Source organism: Diuraphis noxia, unplaced genomic scaffold, assembly GCF_037042655.1.
Source record: "Diuraphis noxia isolate RWA-SAM2 unplaced genomic scaffold, SU_Dnox_SAM2 contig0002, whole genome shotgun sequence".
Classification (NCBI taxonomy): domain Eukaryota; kingdom Metazoa; phylum Arthropoda; class Insecta; order Hemiptera; family Aphididae; genus Diuraphis; species Diuraphis noxia.
Genome location: NW_028301712.1, coordinates 15,304,234 through 15,312,505, shown reverse-complemented (window position 1 = coordinate 15,312,505; position 8,272 = coordinate 15,304,234). Strand labels below are relative to the sequence as shown.

Here is an 8,272-nt window from a genome sequence, read left to right as displayed (position 1 = left end):
CCGTTTATCTTTAATTTTTATCTTGTTTTCCCCTGCACTTTGTAAACTGCTGAAAATTTAAAATTTTGACCTACCGAATGCAGCAACTAGATTCACTTTTCCGCCAAGATACAGAAGTTGAAAGTCGAAGCATTATTTCGAATGCTTATCGTGTACACTGACACAAATAAAAAAAAAAAACACATTATTGTAAAATCAATACGTTCATTGCTCTGTTTAGAATCTAAAATGCAGTCTCAAAAACTGTCTTCAGAAAGATTACTTAAAATTGTAAATATATAAAGACTGTGACCACTTCAATCAAAAACTGCTAATAATTATGGAACCAATAAATAATAATAAAATACTTAAATTGTTTAAATTATCAAAAACATGAATATTGTGATGTTTTATGAGAATCATAATCACCGAAAGTCCAGTCATTTTTGTAAAAAACATACCCGATCTTTAATAAGCCATCTACAGCATAATAGAAACCAGGGCCGGATTAGTATACTCGGTGGGCCGCTTAAGTCATGAGGCCGCTGACTGGAAATAATATTGTATGTTAAGAGCTTAAAGTTGAAAAAAATGGAGACTATATTTTCGAAATGCACGTCAACCATAGTATACGGTTTTAGATGTTATTGATATTAAGTTTGTAAGTGGGCAGATAAAGTACAAAAAAATCGATTAACCGAATTTGTTCAATCCAGTCCTAATAGAAACAAGAGTATAACATTAACAAGAATAACATATATATCTTTACGCTATCAACTGAATAATGAAAAGTTCAAAGTTAATCACCAACACCTGCAGGTTATTGAAAATATAAAAACACCAACGTAATAATTAAATAATCACGTCACTGATAAATCGTGCATGAAGTGCAAATTAACGTAACCCAGACAGTAATACGATCGCATAATATTTGTCCACTGTGATTCTCACGCATCTAAAAATACAACATTCGATATCACACCCAAACCAGAACTTAGAAATCAACTAACCGAATTTAAAAAATACAATTTGAAATATCTATAAAATATCACGTCAAAAATAAAACCAGTTACATTTGAAATAATTAGGAGTTTCATATAAAAAACTAAAAATAAATGTTTATGGTTAATCTAACAAACTAACCTAACCTAAAACATCGAAAATTTCATATTTAGATTAAATATACTTAGCTTAAAAACCGCCAAAATATTTTGAAAATACCATGAAAAATTAGAAAACGTTAATTTAATTATTTGGTTATAGTTTCCGAAACTTTTTAAAACAACTGGAAAGTTTATTACTATATATGTATTATGTATATAACACTCAGCTCAGATTCAAAGATGCATATTATTAGGAAAAAAAAATAATGTTAATACGATAATTTCTATACAATGAAAAATGAAATACAATAATTTAAAATATATATTTAATACTTTAATAATAAATTATTATTAATAATTTATATATATTTAATTTCGTTTTTGTTACAAAAATGCCTAAGCAAATTACATGTGCTTTAGTTAAAAAGTATATTACAGAATTTGGGTCAGATGTTTTTTCAGCAGACCAAAATGTGTTGTTTTGTAATTTTTGTGAAACAAAAGTGAGCGTGGATAGAAGGTTTATTGTCACCCAACATCTTTAGACGGAAAAACATAAACGGGCAGCTAAGTGCATTGAAAATCGCCCAGGTACAAGTAAAATACTTACACAACAATTTATAACGGACACAACAAAAAAGTCTATATTTAGTCACGATCTTTGTGAAGCTTTGATGTCAGCTAACATACCTTTGAATAAATTATCAAATCCATATTTTAAAGAATTTCTATCGAAGTAAACTGGTAAAGATATTCCTTCTGAGTCAACGTTACGAAAAGGTTATGTTGATGAAATTTACGAAAACAAAATTCAAAAAATTAGGGTTCATGTTCAAAATAAATGTTTTTGGGTATCAATAGATGAAACTACCGATATTACAGGTATAGATATGTAGCTAATGTTGTTATTGGCATTTTAAATGAAACTGGGTATGTATGTAGTATGATTTTTCTTTTACATTCCGAGCAGTTGGAAAAATGTAATCATTCCACAATTTGTCAATTATTTGATAGATCAATGAACTTACTTTGGCCTAACGGTATTCAGCACGATAAAGTATTATTGTTTCTTAGCGACGCTGCCCCCTATATGGTAAAAGCTGGGGAAGGAATTAAATTATTTTATTCAAAAATAATACACGTTACGTGTTTGGCACATGCATTTCATAGGATCGCAGAAACTGTACGAGCAGGATATCCAAAAGTTGACAAACTTATCGCAAACGTAAAAAAGGTTATCCGTAAAGTACCTTCTCGCATTCAACATTTTAAATCAATAGCCCCATCATTATCGCTACCACCTGAACCAATTTTGACAAGATGGGGTACTTGGATTAAAGCAGCTAATTATTACTGTGAACATTTTGAGCAAATAAAATTAATTATCAATTATTTTGATGACAATGATGCAGTTTCAATAAAAAATTCAAAAAAGTATCTCTCGGATCAAAATATTGAAGCACAACTAGTATTTATAAAATCAAATTTTGGATTTTTACCAGATGTAATAACAAGACTTGAAAAACAAGAAATTCCACTGATAGATTCAATTTGTATATTGTCGAAGAAGCCAAAGAAAAATTAATTAAAATTAATGGAGTAATGGGAAATATAATAAAAATTAAGATTGAGTCTGTTTTATCAAAAAATAAAGGCTATAAAACAGTTTTCAAAATATCAGAAATATTAAATGGAAAAAAAGAAGACACATATGGCTTACCCGAAGATTTGAATTTAAATGATCTCACATATTTTAAAAACTGTCCAATAACATCAGTTGACGTAGAACGTTCTTTTTCTATGTACAAAAATTTACTCACTTTCAATCGACGTTCATTCAAGTTCGAAAATATCAAAAAATCTTTAATTATTCAATGCAATTTCCAAGTTAAAATAACTTATAAAATAATCAGTAAAAATAGTAAGTATAAAGGAAAATTTGTTTTATTTTACAGAGCCATTAAAATAAAGCCTTGAAGAAAACTGACGACCACTTTTAATAGTATAACTTCAATCTTTACTAAGATTTTTAAAATTCTTATAAAAGAATAAATTATTTTTACACATTTTTATTACACATTTAAAATAAAAAAAATTAATTGCATATTTGAGTGCATATAACATTTTTTATGATAATTTAATGCATTTTTGCATGCATATTTTCATAGTTTTCCATGCAATAAGTTCCGAGCCCTAAATTAATAATAATAAAATAGAATGGGTCTTTACTCCGATATAAGGTATTAGGATAGACAACGTTTTAATAGTTATCATACCACATACCAGTATATATATATATATATATATTATTAGTAATAATTAACAAGTATGTACCTAATAAAGTAATAACAGATTACAGATACATAATAATTCCGTTTAGAATCTTATGATTGATTTAAAGTTTTAGGAAAGTACTTACAGTAGCTTTTGAGATACTCGTCACACATTGACATTAATGTTATTAAGATAAGTAATAGCCAATAGATATATTAAGTAAACCAAAGTGATTGCATATATAGATTATTACAAATGTTTTTTCCCTTTATTCTTATAATTCAGTTAAATCATAAGCGTGCACATGGGGTGGGTCAAATGCGCATGGCCCACCCCTCGAGCTGATCGTAGAAATTAAATAGTAGATATTTGTATACATATTGCTAAACTTTAATAATAAAATTACCAACTACAATTTTCGATGATAATAATTAATTATAAATACATTGAAAAATGAATTGATAAAGTATTTTAAAATAATCTTTTCATGATTGGCCTGTCCCATCCTACAAAAACGGTCTGCGAACGTTTATGAGTTGAATATATTATGGAGCTTATATACTCTTTTACGATTTAAAAGTCATAAAATCACTAGGGTTATAATTTATAGTTATAAAAATAATACACCGTTTATTATATTGGTTGGTACTAATAGTTTATGAATCACGAGCATAAAGCATTATGTAGATTATTATTCATATATATTATTTATGATATTGAAATTTATGATATAAATATGATAAATACCAATAAATAAAATATACATTGTATGAATTTTGAGGCATCGATATAAAAGAAGTACCTATTCACTGGTATACGACATATGTTATTCATTTGGAACACACTATGATTTTCACACAATTTACAATTATATGCTAAACCTACTTATATGGAGTAGGATTATGCAGATTACATTAATATACCTATGCAAAGGATGTTCTGTATTCACATTATTACTATTTATTGACACAAAATACAATTATAGTTACTAATCGTATTGAATAGTCATAAATTACACTATTACAGTGTATTAAGTCATTCATTACTCTCATTCAATTCGTGTAATTATATTTTATTTATTTTTTATCATTTAAATTACGAAAAAGTTAAAATATATGATATTGTCTTTGTCATGTTTCATATTTAATTTAGTACTCATATTAAAATAGTGTTAAATTATGAGCTTACAGTATTTTTGTCGATTAATCGGTAAAAGTAAATTATTAACTGCAGGGAGAGAATAATTTAAATTCTTTAATTAATTGAAAATGAATTATGTTGTCTTTTTAGTTTATAAATAAATACAAACTTGTCTACCTTACAGCTGAATTCGAGCTTATATAACAATGCTGAATATTTAATTTATGTTAAAATGAATTATGGATTAAGTTGATACATATTAATTGAGAAAGTTATACTATTCACATACACATGTTTGAATCATCTTATTAATTAATTATAACGTGAGTTAGTTTTAAATCAGATGGCACACAGTCCACTCAATTTCAAATTTGCTCTATAACTACTTATAATGGATCAAATCCATCCTTATTGATATTTATTAAGATATTTTATGATCATTAATTCATCGAACATATGTTTCAAATACTACCGATATAGCATATAATTTAAGTTTAGATTCTATTGTGCGCAGAATTTTTAAAACGTGTTGGAAAGTTATGCACATATTGAAAATATTATTATCTCAAAGATGAAGGAGTAAGATAAATTATTTTTTGGGTTCGGATAGCTATTCAGGTGTAAGTATTCACTGTAGAAATAAGCTCCGAGATGACTGTTATTGAATTAATACAAAACTTAGATGTAGGTTTTTTGAAATAAAATTATTTAGATAATTAACTTTATAATTTTTAAAAACAATATTTTAAATTACGTGTAAGTCCATATGAATATTCAATGATGTGTACTTGATATCATTTATATAATTTTTATTATTAAAACTATTAACTATCCATGAACCAATTATACTAGTTTTTAGTGGTTTTTATTTTAAATTATAAAAGTGGTTTAAAATATTTGGAGATATTATGAACAAATACAATAGAAGAATTTTATAAATCATGATAAATGTATGTATTAATGTGTTTTTTAAATGCTACTAATCACTAGGTAGTTAGTAGATATACAGAAGTTAGTAAATAATAGTAAAGATAATAATAATAATAAAAGATAAGTTTCATTCAAAAATATCTATATCTTTACAACACTGTTCAGTTTTCTGTATCCATACACTTAATATTTATCATTTATATTACTAACGACATAATATTTCCATTAAATAATAGGCACTTAAAAAAGTTTAAACCGAAATAAATTTGAAAACAACTATTTAAATCGATATTTTTAAATGTATTATGTTTTTTGATTATTTGTTATTTATGTTAACGTATAATTAATGTTATAATACGTTATAGCACCCAACGTAATTACACCAAAATTCATTTTAACATAATTTTAACAAATGTGGTAGGCTTAGGTATTCTAATTCTTCAAAATGTGCTTAATGCAAGTCATTATTGTATGATAATATAGTATGAATACATTATAATGAACATTTTTTCCCCTCCCATATGTGAAATGTGTGGAGTGGACTTCACAGTAAAACATATCATCACCGAATGCCAAAAATACGATGACACGAGGAAAAAACACCACATATCACAACAAATCGGAGAAGCGCTTGGACCGGATCTCCAATCAATCATGAACATCCTACAATTTATAAAGGAAATTTAGCTATATAACCTAATCTAAGCCATACCATATAACATAAGTTAACCACCTTTGTAAACTAATTTAAGTTAATGTCAAACTAATGGCCATAAAAGCCGATGTTTTTTAGACCAATAAAAAAAATAAATACAAATATAATAAAATCTTTATAAAGTCAACAATTTTAATAACTTTTTTTTAAAAATAAGCCTCGACAGCGGTGGCCATTGGCTGACATTGTATACATTGTTTTTACATAATAATATAGTTTTTACATAATTTTTACATGGGTAGTTTTGTTTTAACATATTATTTTATATTACTTGTTTACAATAAATTTTCGATTTCATTTTCTGTTATGAAGTTAAGTGTCTATTTAATGGCTCATACGTTTGGACTTAATGATTGGTATAGAAATTCTGGGATGTTGTGTTCAGTTCTTGCAACTTCTATAATAACTTTTTATAACCATAGAAAAGTTAAAATAGCAAAACAACATTATAATATATCATTTCATATGAAATGATTAAACAATAATATAAGATTTTCAATAGCTAAAATATAAAAATATAGTAAACTGTTTTGGTGTTTTCATAGTTAATTTAATATCAATTTATATTATTTTATTTTATTTTTACGTTTTCCCCTTCCTGTATTTACAATTTAAAAAAATGTATGTTTATATTGTGGTATTTTATTGTTAGGTTGGTACATTTATATTAAATACGAAAAGTGAGTTTATATTTATTTATTTTTTGTAAATCATATTGATTCATATTTTCTAAATAAATAATTAGTGAAATACCATGAACGTATTATTAATTTAAGAGAAAAAGAAGATTTAAAGAATTTAGTAAAATAGTAAGACATTTTGAGAAAATAGTAAGGAAAGTTAAAATATTTTAAAACTCACAAATGGTTTCATTCTTTTGTAGTCCTATGCCACTGTTGGTTGTTGCTTATAAATACGAAATGTATGATATAGAATTAATTTGGATAAGGAAAAGTAAGATTGTTGAGAATAATGTAAAAGGATTTCCTTATAATAGAAATATAACACCAATGTTGGTGTTTAAAATGAGCTAAAATATCATAGATTTGTGTTTCTAGATTTTGATCACTGTGCTTGATGGCGAAAGGAAATAGCGAGAGAATGAAATCATTTATTGTTGTCATTAGAGAACAACAATAACTTGGAACGTTATAGCAGAACTTTGGTTGTACACATGGACAGTACCTATGTTCGTGACATGTCACGAAAACTAATAATTTTAGAAGAATGTCTATAATTCAAATTTAGGTCGAATCCTATAAAATATGATTCTACCCACTATGTAGATTGTAGATATATTCTACATGCGTTGACTATTTCATATAACATTATATTATAATAAAAATTGAAATTTGATTAGTTGGCTTATTTTTTTTTTATAACCTTTCAAACAGTTTATGCAAACACATTTTTTGAAACGGATGATGGGTGAATATTTAATAATGAAGCTCAATTTATTGAGCTACAAAAGTGTAAAATAATAATTTAAATAAAAATCTACGATATGCGCTTAATATTATTGTTACTTTAAAAATTGTATAATAGATAAACATCAATTACACAGGCTGTAGCAGAAATAACAGACTTATGCTCAACTTATAATCAATAATTTAAACATTTTTTTACATACAATATATAAACCCTTGCACTATATTTTTATTATACATTTTTTCATTTTTATTTCTTGAAACTAAAACTACAAATATTTAAGTTTGGTTCAAATCGTTTTGGAAAATTTCAAAATATTCAATTTTTAAATTTGATTATAAGAACAATAATTTTGATGGTAAAAATATTTATCTAAGTAAAGTAAGTAGAGCTTATTTTTTTTAGAGTTTTTTTTTTTAAATATGATTTTTGAAAGTAAATTAATTTAAAACATAATAGCTTTTTTCAAAATATTATTTATAGGAATTTTCTGACATGAGTATATTTCTGAAGTTATTTACTATCCATATATTTTTCGCAATTCTTTTCATACATTGAACTAACAATTTTTTTCAGATATTTTTATTACATCCTGTATAATATAATTCCATCTAATAGCACAACATTTTTTTCTACTGAATAGAAATTTGTTATTTGTGGCGTCTTCTTTAAAAAATCATAGCTACTGGCATTGTATGATTAC

General features: G+C 25.6%; 1 pseudogene; it reads left to right on the top strand.

Annotated features, from left to right (window-relative positions):
* The first annotated feature begins 1,474 nt into the window (after positions 1 to 1,474).
* Positions 1,475 to 3,059, top strand: LOC149058135 (uncharacterized; annotated as a pseudogene).
* Positions 3,060 to 8,272: the final 5,213 nt, after the last annotated feature.